The sequence below is a fragment of the Crinia signifera genome, chromosome 6 (assembly GCF_055691185.1).
Source record: "Crinia signifera chromosome 6, ASM5569118v1, whole genome shotgun sequence".
Classification (NCBI taxonomy): domain Eukaryota; kingdom Metazoa; phylum Chordata; class Amphibia; order Anura; family Myobatrachidae; genus Crinia; species Crinia signifera.
In genome coordinates this window covers 228,436,197-228,448,894 of record NC_139222.1, presented here as the reverse complement: position 1 = coordinate 228,448,894, position 12,698 = coordinate 228,436,197, and the positions used below count along the sequence as shown (strand labels likewise).

The 12,698-nt window shown below is 41.8% G+C and overlaps 1 protein-coding gene across 2 annotated transcripts in view; it reads right to left on the bottom strand.

Annotated features, from left to right (window-relative positions):
• RNLS (renalase, FAD dependent amine oxidase) overlaps window positions 1-12,698 on the bottom strand; it is a 177,760-nt gene that overhangs the window by 147,281 nt on the left and 17,781 nt on the right. The gene's annotated exons all lie outside the window — the stretch shown is intronic.

Below are 12,698 nucleotides of genomic sequence, written 5' to 3'. Positions count from 1 at the left end.
CGCTGCACACCTATGGTAGTTCCATCGCAAAACGCCAACAGATTGTGCCTTTGCGAGTGAATTAAGATAACCCCCGCAGTGCACATGGTTTTGCCCATTTTGAGAACAAGTTTGTACTGTGATCAGATCTGAATAAGGGTCTACAGTATATACTCCGTTTCTCTTCTTTTTTTGCATATGAACTCCAAGAATACTTGATTAGGAGGAATACTTCAGCACCAACAAACACAGATAAGAAATACTTTTTTTGGACTACCGTATTGAACCCCCGCAACGTATATATTTTGTTGTTTCTAATGAGTGCTTTATGGTTTATTTTTGTTTTTTTTCTGTCTATGTTCTTATTTAAAATAATAAGACATATTAAAAATATAAGCTGTTTTGCTGCTTCTAGAGTGCGCAGTGTGTAGACCCCGACCTTGTATCTCTAGATAATGTTACACTGTTTGACTGGGCAACACGGTATCAGCACATTTTTTTACACAGATACAGTCACAATAACATACAGAATATAGGCATGCTATATATCATTTTAATCAGCAAAAGCAGTGCTTTGCGACAGATTAGCATACCAATGTGCACAACATACATTTAATGCCATTATGATAACTTTGTCTTTCATATTTCACAAACAGAAGAACTGCACGGATCTAGCTGATCTATGGATATTTCTGCAAACACGCAGTCACTTCGGGAAGTATATTTTGAGATAAATTCATGGCGGAGTTTGCTGATACGAATGATAATACATTTCTGTGTTGTCCTGGTGCCTATAGAAAGTCCCGCCGAGTTTGGCCAACAGTCTATTGATCCAAACATGTGTGTTCTGCTGTGATTTCCATTTGTGTGTGAGCAAACTCTGTCGATTTTTGGGTTTAGTAAGTTTCAAATATGGGATTCCAGGCCGATATTACCTCAATCATAACAATTCGATCTTAGTAAATTTACCCATTGCAACTCACCTCCCCTTGCATGCCAGGACAAATTCATTTAATTGACCCAATCATTTTTAAATGTCAAGCAGTAATTCGTATCAGAGCAAATAGTCATATTACAAATTTCATTGATAAGTTAGGGAAATATATTAAAATAATACCCAGCTTTGCACTGAGAATGTTGTTCTTGCTGAGGTGCAGGCAGAACATGTGTGTCACCGGGTTGTAGAGGGGGATAACGTCTGCATTTGTATCTGCTCACATCCTAGAAGGATGCAGATAATACACATTTTTAGGAGGACTTTGCTCATGATGCTGTGATTTTTGGCTGACCTCCTGCATGGGAAATGTCTACTAACTAGGTCTATGTAGAGGACAAGTTCAGCTAAAGAACATACACAGAGGCATAAAAGGAACATGTACTAGGATATCTACTGTTTATGAAATAAAACATATCTAGCAACACAGGATGCGGATATATTGCATGCAAATTACTGTGTATAGTTACCGTAGTTCCCTCAGTATAAGGCATTCTATAAAGCGGTGACATCAGGGAGATATTGTAATAGTCAGATGACACTGGTTTCTAAAGTATGAATATGCAGATGATTCATTAATATCATACTTCCTTTTCATTACTTGCTCACGGGAGATACGGGGAGCTGCCTATAAAATGAGGCATTGGGGAGCTGCCTATAAAATGAGGCATTGACCTTGATGAGGCAACAACAAGGGGGCTGGGCAAATGATGAGGCAGCAACAAGGGGGCTGGGAAAATCTTAAAAACTGGGAAGAAAGTGGGAACCACATTCACTTCCTGGTAGAATCTGTAAATGAAGCTGAGAAAAGGCTTTTCGCAGCTTATCACAAGGTTGACATTGTGAGTATTCCCATTGTTCACCTATTTAGCATTGTGTGCCACTTTCACGACCCCTATCTGGCAATTTATCAAGTGATGAAAAGTAAAGATTTCTCAAGACAAGTTGACATTATGTATACATGACCATGGGGGGACAAGCAAACCTGGAGAAGAATGTACAGTATGCACATTTTATTGTAACCATTCGACAGAAGCATTAGGCTGACAGCACTAATGAAAGACATCTTGCAGGAGAGCAGGACTTTCGTTGACATAGTAAATACAGAAGTGCATCGCCACAGTCTATATTACTGCGATAAACATGGATACAGTTTGTTACTTAGATCTCTATACAAATACATTGACCCCATAGAGTAGTCAGATCACTGCTATGCAACTAGAGAAAGATAAGGAACACTGAAAGTAAATCAGCAGAAGTCCCTGCTAAAAGTGAGGGCATAGGTGGATTAACAATAGGGTGGGTGGAGCTGCAACTGCAGGACCCCAATGAAAATAGGCCCACAGAAGACTGACATCATTGCCAGGAAAAAATATTTTTGATGTCACAGGCTGTCAGATGCAAAGCCCCTAAACAAACCCTGCTGGGCCACCACCTACTAGGGGGCCCATCTTTATTGTCTAAGTCAGGGGTTCCCAATCTTTTTTGAATCAGGGCACCCTAGAGTTTCAGAACTTTTTTCACGGCACCCCTAGGCCAAACAAAATTTAATTAGATTGGGTATATATTCGATTCTTAGGGTAATTTATGTGGTAAAGGGCAGGATTTTCTTCTGTTTGTACACATTCTATGATTGGCAGGCACCAGCACATTTTACTCATAAATAACTAACCATTAATAATTTGTGTTAGTCCTGGACCCCCAACCCAAGGCACCCCTGCATGTGTCCCGAGGCACCCCAGGGAGCCACGGCACACAGTTTGGGAACCTCTGGTCTAAGTAATATGTTTTACATACATTTAGCACCATCAGTTGCTAAATAGGGGGCCCTTACAAAGTTTTGCTATGGGCCTATGAAGATCTAGTTACGCCCCTGCGGCCACCCCACTCTACATTCCAAAATGCAGTTTTCCTACATTCTGAATACTGCTACTGATATAGTAAGTACTGAAATGGAACGTTGCTAGCTGAATGAGCATGCACAATATGGAGTCCAAGTGAAATGACTGACTGTGCAGAGGGAGCCTTTCAGATCCTTCTTCGCAACTGTGGACCTGCTTTCTTCTGAAGACCACATTGGCAAACAGCCCAATTGGGTCCATAACAATGAATAGTCCAGTTACAGAAAACCATGCAAAAACTATCATTTCCACATGTGTATTAAGTCCATAAGTGATAATAACTAGGCCCTTTAGGTGCATTGGGGTAGATGTATTAAGCCTGGCAAAGAGATAAACTTCAGATAAAGTGGAAGGAGATAACGCACCAGCCAATCAGCTGTGTTTGAAATATGACAGTTGGGAGTTGATTGGCTGGTGCATTATCTCCATCACCACTTTATCTCCACGTGATCTCTTTGCCAGGCTTAATACATCTGCCCCATGATGAGAGTGTTGTTGAAGATGAATAAAATGAGCTGGAGGATAATTATTATGGCATCTTATTATATGGTTGCCACTTCTGTAGACTTTTACATTACACTGTTGATATAAGCGGAGCGAGGCGGGTGTTTTAGGAGACCGAATGAAGGAATTAGCCACAACCCATCATACAGACCACACCCAGGCAGCACTGGCCATGCCCCACAGACATACACACAAACACACACCTGCAGCGGCACACAATACACCCTTCTGAAATGTCACCTCCAGGCCCACGTGGGCCTTAATTTGGCAATATGTGCGGAGAACGTTCAGCTAAATATAGCTAATAGAGATATTGGACCACCACCAAAATACTAATACTGAGAAGGGAGCGTAAACAAATTAAAAAGTACCTTCAGGAGGGGATGGGGTGCATTTTTCTTTCCTAAACTTAAAGTGACCACTACAAATTGTCACCAGTGACAATATAACACAATACACAAACTTTTTTTTATATATGAAGATATACCTGTACTTAAAGGGTGAAGGAAGCTGTTAGGCCTTATGGATTACGTGCAAGTTAAAGGCTAATATCCTAGCAGGAAATGGAGAATTACACATTTATAGCCAGGATTTCGCTATGATGCTGTATGTTTTTGGCAGGCTCCAACATGGAAAATATCATAATTTCAGCCAAGGTCCTCTCTTTTTGCATTATTAGATGACTATTCAGCATGAAGAGATTTTTATCAAACTATCGCTGTTTTTAAAGGGGAAGTACAGTGTTGTAGATGCGAAAAAAGATGTTACTAAAGTAAAGAAATACATCTTGCAACCATACAGCACCATGAAGCTAATTCTGGTTGGATCATATAAGCAGTCCAGCACGCATTATACACAATATTTTGGTTCAGCGCAGGATGGGTCCTGCGTTCACAGCGCAGAACAGCCAACGCCTCTGCCTGATTGAGAGGTAGAGGCGTTCAAGGTGAGGGATGGGGACGAATGTGTCCTGTGTTTCTAGAAGTGGCCAAGCCAAGGACTCAGCCGCGATGCAGCTTCTATTGCCTTGCAAGCCATAAGCTGGCCATAACTTTACTGAAGCATAACAAGTAATACACTCCATAAATTAATCTTTATTCTATTTTACTTGGCAGCATAAATCTGTTAGTAATACAGTATAATGCACAGGATTGGCAGTTCAGCTATCTCACACAAGCACCTAGGCCAGGTTCCTGGTAATTTACTCACACTCACAGGTCACCTCTGATTGAAATATACAGCATTCACATTCCGGTACTGTATGTAGTGACATAAAATAAACAGCAGTATATGGTCCCATTACTGGAATATTGATACAAAATATCAACCCACAGAGTGCTCCATCAGATAGGAGGTTTGAACATTAATATGTAACAAATCCTTTGTATTACTGCAATAAACAATACATCTCTTACATATTTGTTGTCTGTTGTTTGTTTGTCCGGTATGTATTCATACACTTTTGGAATGATTTGGACAAAACCTATGCGAGGTGATATAATTGGGTCCAGATTAGGTTTGCGGCCACTAAGACCCCCAAACCGGACCCTGTGGGGGTCCTAGGGGCCCATAAAGAGGTCTGGCCACAACAAATAGTGGGTAAGGGTAGCAAGATATGGCAAAGTTGCATAGGATTTAAAAAAATAAATATGGCCTGACCCGGGAGCCGAAAACAGAGCATGTTCAGGGCCTTTCATTCTATGGATTTGGATGAGAACTTCAGAGAGGGATGCAAATGGTCTGTGATGCCTATTGGAGTGGCCAGGACCTCAGGCCCATGTCAAGTTGGTGTACACCGGGCTGACCTTTCATCCGGGGAGAGTGTTCTGGGCATTCCATTAGATGGATTTTGATGTAAATGTCACAGATGGATGAGAAATGGTCTGGGATTCCTAACTGAGTGCTTAGGTTCCTGGTGTGACTTCCTGTCGGCAGGAGACATGTAGAAAATTGACCAGGGAAGCCTGTTTTTGGGCCTCTTAATGGGCAGTTTTAGATAAAAACTTCACAGAAGGGTGGCAATTGGTTTGGGAAGCAAAATTGGGTGGGTTAGGAGTTAAGTTGAGCTACAATGTCTCCTAAATGAAATTAATCTCAGGGCAGAGTATCCTCTGATGCTAAAAGAAAGGCAGTCGCAAGAGCAGCTGAGACTCGCAAAAAATACCCAAAAAATGCAAATTCCAAAAATAGCCCAATTTATTTTTTACTAATTGCTACAGATACAGGAAAAAAGTTATCTCTCCCCCCCCCCCCCCCCCCAAAAAAAAAAAGATGGCTGCTCAGAGAAAATCTGGGGGAGTATAGCTACAAGCAAAACCCCATCAACAAAAATGACACTAGGCATCCACCTCCTGGGTCTGTTGGAAACCCTGTCAAGCTTAAAACAAGAGAAGAATAAAGGTGGTAATCCAGTACCGCTCGCTGCTTAGCAAGCGGCTTAACGCTGCCTGCCACCTGGCCACCCGTGTGCTCAAACCCTGACCATCAGGTATGGGGCCGAATTTGGATCGATATGAGCCATCCTGAATCGGCTCCAAAGTTCATGTAATGCTAATTGCACAACCAAACCCGAGCAGTGCCGGGTACCTCAGCTAATATGACAAACTAAATACAGTACTTCTTCATCTTTGCGGCCACAGCTTATGCAAGTTATGTTAGCTGCTTTCAGAATAGCATCATCGTCCCCAAGCGGGCTCGATTCGCTCGCCACAATTCGGGCTCGGTGTCTTGCTTTGCTCGCCACAACTTTAATAAAGGTAATAGATGGTGACGTGGATACAGGAGGGTGGCGTAGGCCCAGGGTGGTGCGGGTTATGTTACGTAAGTTCTGTAGCATAAGCTCTGGCCACAAAGATGAGGAAGTACCCTAAACACTTATGGACAAATACGCTGCCTATTGCATCCCTATTTATTTTTATTTTTTTCATACCTTCTTACAAGGGTGGAGATATTCTTTCTGTCGTTCACCACACTGGGGAGCGCTGAACTATCATGTTTTGCTTTGTTATTTCAGAAAAGTGAATAACTAACATAGTGATATCTCTGTGCTCTGGATGACACAGGGGTACCCCTATGTCTAGTTGACACAGGGGTACTGTATCTACCTGACTCAGTCAACACAAGCAGCACACCACTCTCAGAAATATACAGAAGACCAGGGGCATTCAGCGTTAAGTCAGGAAAACAGTGAAAAATAACTGTTGCTATAGAGACCAACAAATTGTAATCATTTACTAAGTTGCAATGTTACCACTGTCCACTTACTGAAGCCATGATTTATTATACTGTAATATCTTAATCAAGAAATGTTTTGTACTGTACATTCCATAACCAGGCTTTGGCCTATTTTGTTTTTTAACCTAACTTCCAACTAAGAAACAGATTACTTTATATTTTATTATTGTTATTTTTTTAGATCTTCTGTAATTCAGGCAATATATCAGCTGGGCTATTACCGGATACCTAGTGGTGTAAATAGAGGCATGAGCAACTGCAGCTGTGCAGGTACTGTACCAATGGAGCTGAGCAGGGAACCGGCAGAGAAGGCGGCATCTGTACAGAATGCTGGTCAGAGGCAGTCCCAGGGCACAGACACCAACAAGCAGCTACAAGGGTACCTGCAGGGACACCAACCTCCCAGGCGGACCACAATGACAGAAGAGCCTCCTCAGGCAAGCAGCGGGATGTCAGGCAGGCCAGCAGTCAGCAATAACAGCATGGTTGCTGCAGATGATGATCTGCATATCACTGCCGCAGCTTCGGGCCTATCCTGAGACGAGAGCTCGGAATGTCGAAGCTCCTGTGCCCCCTTCACCTTGCAGGCCCCTTGACATTTGCCAGTCTATGTGCCCTCTACCTATGCCACTGCCTATGCTGATCAAATATGGTGATCGTCTGACATTGATGATTGGTGAGCCGTCTGGACGTCAGCAAAATCAAGCATGTTAAAAATTCCCTGACTCGGCGACCCCTATCAATTTTTATTCAGAATAAACCCGATACTCTGTATGATGATTGTGCCCCTTAAGGCTGTAAGACTATGCTGTACCCAGCATTAAATAAAGATAAATCATAAGAGGCTACTGTATGTGGAAGATAATTAAATTCATCATACTATAGTGTTTCACAAGGTAAACTTATAAGGAAGTGTAGTAAAATAGATGCTCGCTATCAAACACCAAGCTTTACTGCTATGTACAGGACTCAGGGGCAGATGTATGAAGCAGTGATAACGGAGGAGAAGTGATAAAGTGCCTGGTACTTAATAACTTTAGCGCTCCTGACTGTTAAGTTAAAGGCTGGACTTAAAAAGGGACAGTTAGGAGCTCATTGGCCAGTGATAAAGTACCAGGCACTGTATCACTTCTCCTCCCTAATCACTGCTTCATACATCTACCCCACAGAATAAATCATCTATAATTATTAAAGTTTATATACGTACTTTATATGCACACACACATATATACATACATACATACAAAGCATATGCCTACCAATCTTAGCAGATATGGGGAGACGTACAGTACAGTATATCCTTTTTTCTATGCAAATTCAAGATTTACAAATACAAATATTGTGCTTTTATCCAAAACACTGCAAGAAAAGTCCAGGCAGTATTTTACAGAGAAGTTAGAGTAAGATGTGCCAAAAAAGTTTACCATTTATATATGTCTAGTGTCTCCGACACACTGCCATCTGATGGCAGAGAGTGAAGCTACATCTCTTTCTCACACATGCACAAACACAGAAGGTAGCAGACTAGCTTTCAAAGCTTTTGCTTCGAGCGGGCTTACTACTGTAGTTGCAAATAATATACTTGAATATTGAACACAGATTAATATTGACAACAGATTTCCCGTTCACTAAAATGTTTAAATCCCCCTTGATAGCACCCTCTGCAATTTTGCATTTGAATCCTTTTTATTTCTTCATATAGTTCTGCCCATTAGTAGTATTTGTGTCTACTGATAAATGATATACTACACTGTACAATGTAGTACAGAATGTGCACAAACTCCAAACTATTATATACTGTACTCTATTCAGAGAAGTGCTTCATGACTGCCACCAAGTGGCTCATTTATGCCTATGTAAACATTTTAGTAGAATGAATACACCAGTGATTCGCTTACTGTGTGCCATAGCATCCCGAAGTACACTCGCAGTTGGGCCTTGGGTTGGTGGTCTAGGACTGATAAAAATGAGTTATGGTCTGTGTTCAGTGTAATAGGCAAAATAATTGCTCGTGGCTGCCAGTCATAAAATATGTACACAAATGAAGCAAAGCCCGTGCCTCACCACCAATTAAAATGACAGTATCTATGACATATTAACATAATTTATTCAATTGAATCACTTTTCAAAATGTCTAGATAAGAAACTTTTGGCCTAGGGGAGCAGTACAATAATCTGATACCCTAGGGCAGGGGTGGGGAACATTTTTGGGGACAAGGGCCGTTTGTATAGGGGAAAAATGCCTTGCGGGCCATAAAAAAAAAAAAAAACCACTTACAAGTTCACCTGCTGCAGCTGTCCCACGCTCCGGCGGCTGCCGCAGTTTAAGAATTGCCGGTCTGTGTGGTCCGATGGCTGTGCAGGGAGTCCAGTATAGGGGAAATCTCGCGAGAGGTTGGTAGTTCTCGCGAGATTTCCCACCGCTGCTCTAGGACCTTGATGGCTAACCTTGACACTCCAGCTGTTGTTGAACTACACATCCCAGCATGCTCTGCTTCAGTTTTGCTATTTGGCCATGCTAAATCTGATGCAAAGCATGCTGGGATGTGTATTTCAACAACAGCTGGAGTGTCAAGGTTAGCCATCAAGGCTCTAGGGTGCTGTGATTTAAAAAGTTAGGGAACCACTGAATACACTGTACTCTCACGAAAGTTAGATTTGGGGATCATTAGATCGACCAAAGGAAGGTCCACATTCATTAGGTCGACCACTGAAGGTTGACAGGAATTAGGTCGACACCTTCAAAAGGTTGAGATGGGTTTAGGTCGACCGGGTCATTCGGTCAACACAAGTAATAGGTCGACATGGGCATGGTGGACAATCAAAAGGTCGATATGGGTTTTTCTTAGGTTTTTGTCCCGAATTTTCAACACGTATAAGTGCTTGCTGCACACGCCATGCTTCAGACACAGACCATAATAATTATTACCTCCTGAGGAAGCCGCTGACGGAGCAAAAGGTGGAGAAACGCGTAGAGGATTGGGGATAGAAGCTGATACCTGACAGCACTGACGGACCGGTCTCAGATAGGACCACTACCAATCGATAATCGGTGGTCGGAGAGGTTCGTTCAGGAGACTTCAAACAGGCTCCCTACTGTTCATCCGGACGCCCACTTAAGTATACTCCATTGAATGTGCACAAAAAAAAAAAAAATAACTGACCAAAGGATTGTTTTACAAAAGCTACCGGCATTAACAGAGGGATAATTCCAATAACTTTTATGCTATTACTAACCCTCTAGAAACTGCAACTTAACCGCATGCTGCTACTAATCACCCCCACTAACACCTATAAGGGGTCCATCTGAGGGAAGCTTTATTTCATTATATGTTTGTTAGTCTTGTTTGTCCCAATGTTGGCCACATTGATTACTAAATATTTTTAAATTGTTGTTCTAATTATGAAATTGTTTTAATAAATTCATTAATTATATTAAGCACAGCGCTGTATCATTCTGTCTTTTTTCTTGTCCATAAACCATTAGGGGTTCCGGTAAATCCCCCTAGGTATTAGCTGCAGTGCTTAATATCAATCAGCGCTAAGTATCAAACCTTGTTTTTGTCTGTGTATATAGATGCCTCCTACCAGCTGAGCCAATGCTGTGATAATCATGCTGCAAAATATTGGGGCACTGCGACTGACATCCCAGGTACAGGTCTGCACGTGGGCAGCGAGGCTCCAGTGCAGCTCTGCAAGCATGAATAAATCAAGAGGAGGCTTATACACATATAGGCCCTTTTTCTGGGTTTACTCGCAAAGGCAAATTCCTACTCAAATGGACAAAACCATGTGCACTGCAGGTGGGGCAGATGTTACTTGTGAATAGAGAGTTAGATTTGGGTGTGGTTTTACTTCAAAGTGAGATCTATATTGCAGTGTAAAAATAAAGCAGCCAGTATTTAGCCCTGCACATAAACAAAATAACCCACCCAAATCTAAATCTCTCTTCACAAGTTACATCTGCCCCCCTGCAGTGCACATGGTTTTGTCCATTTGAGAAGGAATTTGCCTTTGCGAGTGAACCAGAATAAGGGCCATAGACTGTTAAGGAAAGAACCTGTAACTCAGTCCTGAAAACTGTTACCAGTAAATGTCTTCTGATTAGACTTGAACCATTTTTTAATCTTCATGTACACTGACGGCAAGTACACACAATACTGAAACGCGTGTCGGGACACTGGGAGTGCACCATAGGAATTACGGTGACTTTGATCTTAGTCATAATTGTTGCTTTAAAAGCCGAAGACTTGATAAAATTAAAATGTATATGTTAGTGTGGGGGCATTTCAATCAACAGTATGGGAAGAAAATCCATCATTACAGGAGATAAACTAGAGTTCAAATGTCTCAAATAGTATAGCGATTAGTTTCAGAGAAACTTGGCATCAGAACCAACTCTAATAGTACAGTTATTAACTGCGGTGAGATACTGCACTGACATTTAAAAACTGTAATGCAAGAATTAATAGCATGATTAAGAGGAAAACTGCCGTGGAGCAGATAAAACAGGCTGCGGACCTCTGCTGCAGTTTCTTCTGCCTTTACAGAACAAGTCTTTTCAAACCATGCAAACCTTTTCATCAGGGCATGTGGCAGAAGTAAGGTGCAACAAAACTACAGTGACTGGTACACTTTGCACCTGTCACTGTGGGGTGATTCAGATTCATTCACAAAGCACATTTGGTTTGCTAATGGACAAAGCAAAGTGCACTGCAGGTGGGGCAGATGTAACGTGTGCAGAGAGAGTTAGATTTGGGTGGGGTTTGTACTTCAAACTGGTATCTATATTGCAGTGAAAAAGTAAAGCAGTCAGGATTTACCCTGGACAGAAACAAAATAACTCACCCAAATCTTACTCTCTCACATCTGCCCCACCTGCAGCGCACTTGGTTTTATCCATTAGCAAACCAAATGTGCTTTGCAAATTAACCTGAATCACCCCCTCTATTTTAGTTGCACCTTACTTCTGCCACATATCATATACTGAATTTTTTTGTACCTTACTTCTGCCTAAATAAAAAAGGCTTGCTTGCCTTTAAACGGTTTGATGACATCTTTGATGGGGTTTTATGTATTGCACGTTTAATACAAATGACAATTCTGAGGAGTGCCGCCTAGTGCCCTTTGTTCTTGCTGCCATTCTCTTCAGAGATCTCCAGTCAGTGTTTGCTGCTGGCTTGTGCCACAATGCTGAGGGCTCCAATCACAGACCACTGAATCAGTTCAGTCAGACACCAAATTGATAGAGAGAAAGGCTGCTTGACAGCAATCTGACTGCCCAGATACCTGTGCACAAGGGACACTGACCAGTTGCAGTGAGTCACCCAGGCATTGCCACCCAACAGCCAACCCGAGTTGGCACACTGCAAATCAGAAGCCCTCTTCAGAGATTTTAACAAACAGCAGTTCACTTGTGCAAATGTAGTACCAAGTCCAAATTATAACACCAGCATAAAAATACTCTCTCCCCCCTCCCCCCCCCCCCCCCCGATAACTGTATCAGAAAAATAACTTTTTCTTATTTTACAATTTATTTAAATTGAATCTGCAGAATTATTTTAAATATATATATATATATATATATATATTCATATATATCTACATAGATATATATCTATGTATTTATTTATGTGTTTAAGTAAAACATACATTTGACAAATACTGGTGCAGTTACTATTGCATGTTTTTCTCTTGTTATGACTGCTTGTTATGTATGTGTTCATACCAGATATACAGAATCAGGTCTGGTCTCTAATCTGGAAGTCACACAGTGCACTGATATTGGGTACACTGCACATGTGCATGATGTTCAGTACACTGCAAATGTACAGTACCTGTACTGCGCATGTACAATATGGGTCCTACATTTTCACTTGCAAGGCGGCTGCAGACATCAGGTAATTGACAGTGTACAGCCGTTTCTGGGTGGGGGGTCGGAGGAGACAATGGGCTCCATGTCATAAAATAGAGGCAAGGCCAGGGTCTCCATCTTCCTGGCCTCTCTTACGAGGTGGAGCCAGTCTGCCTGCATAGCCTAAAGGTTACTCAGCCAGTAGATGGTGTCACAGAGTGATCCAAAGCAG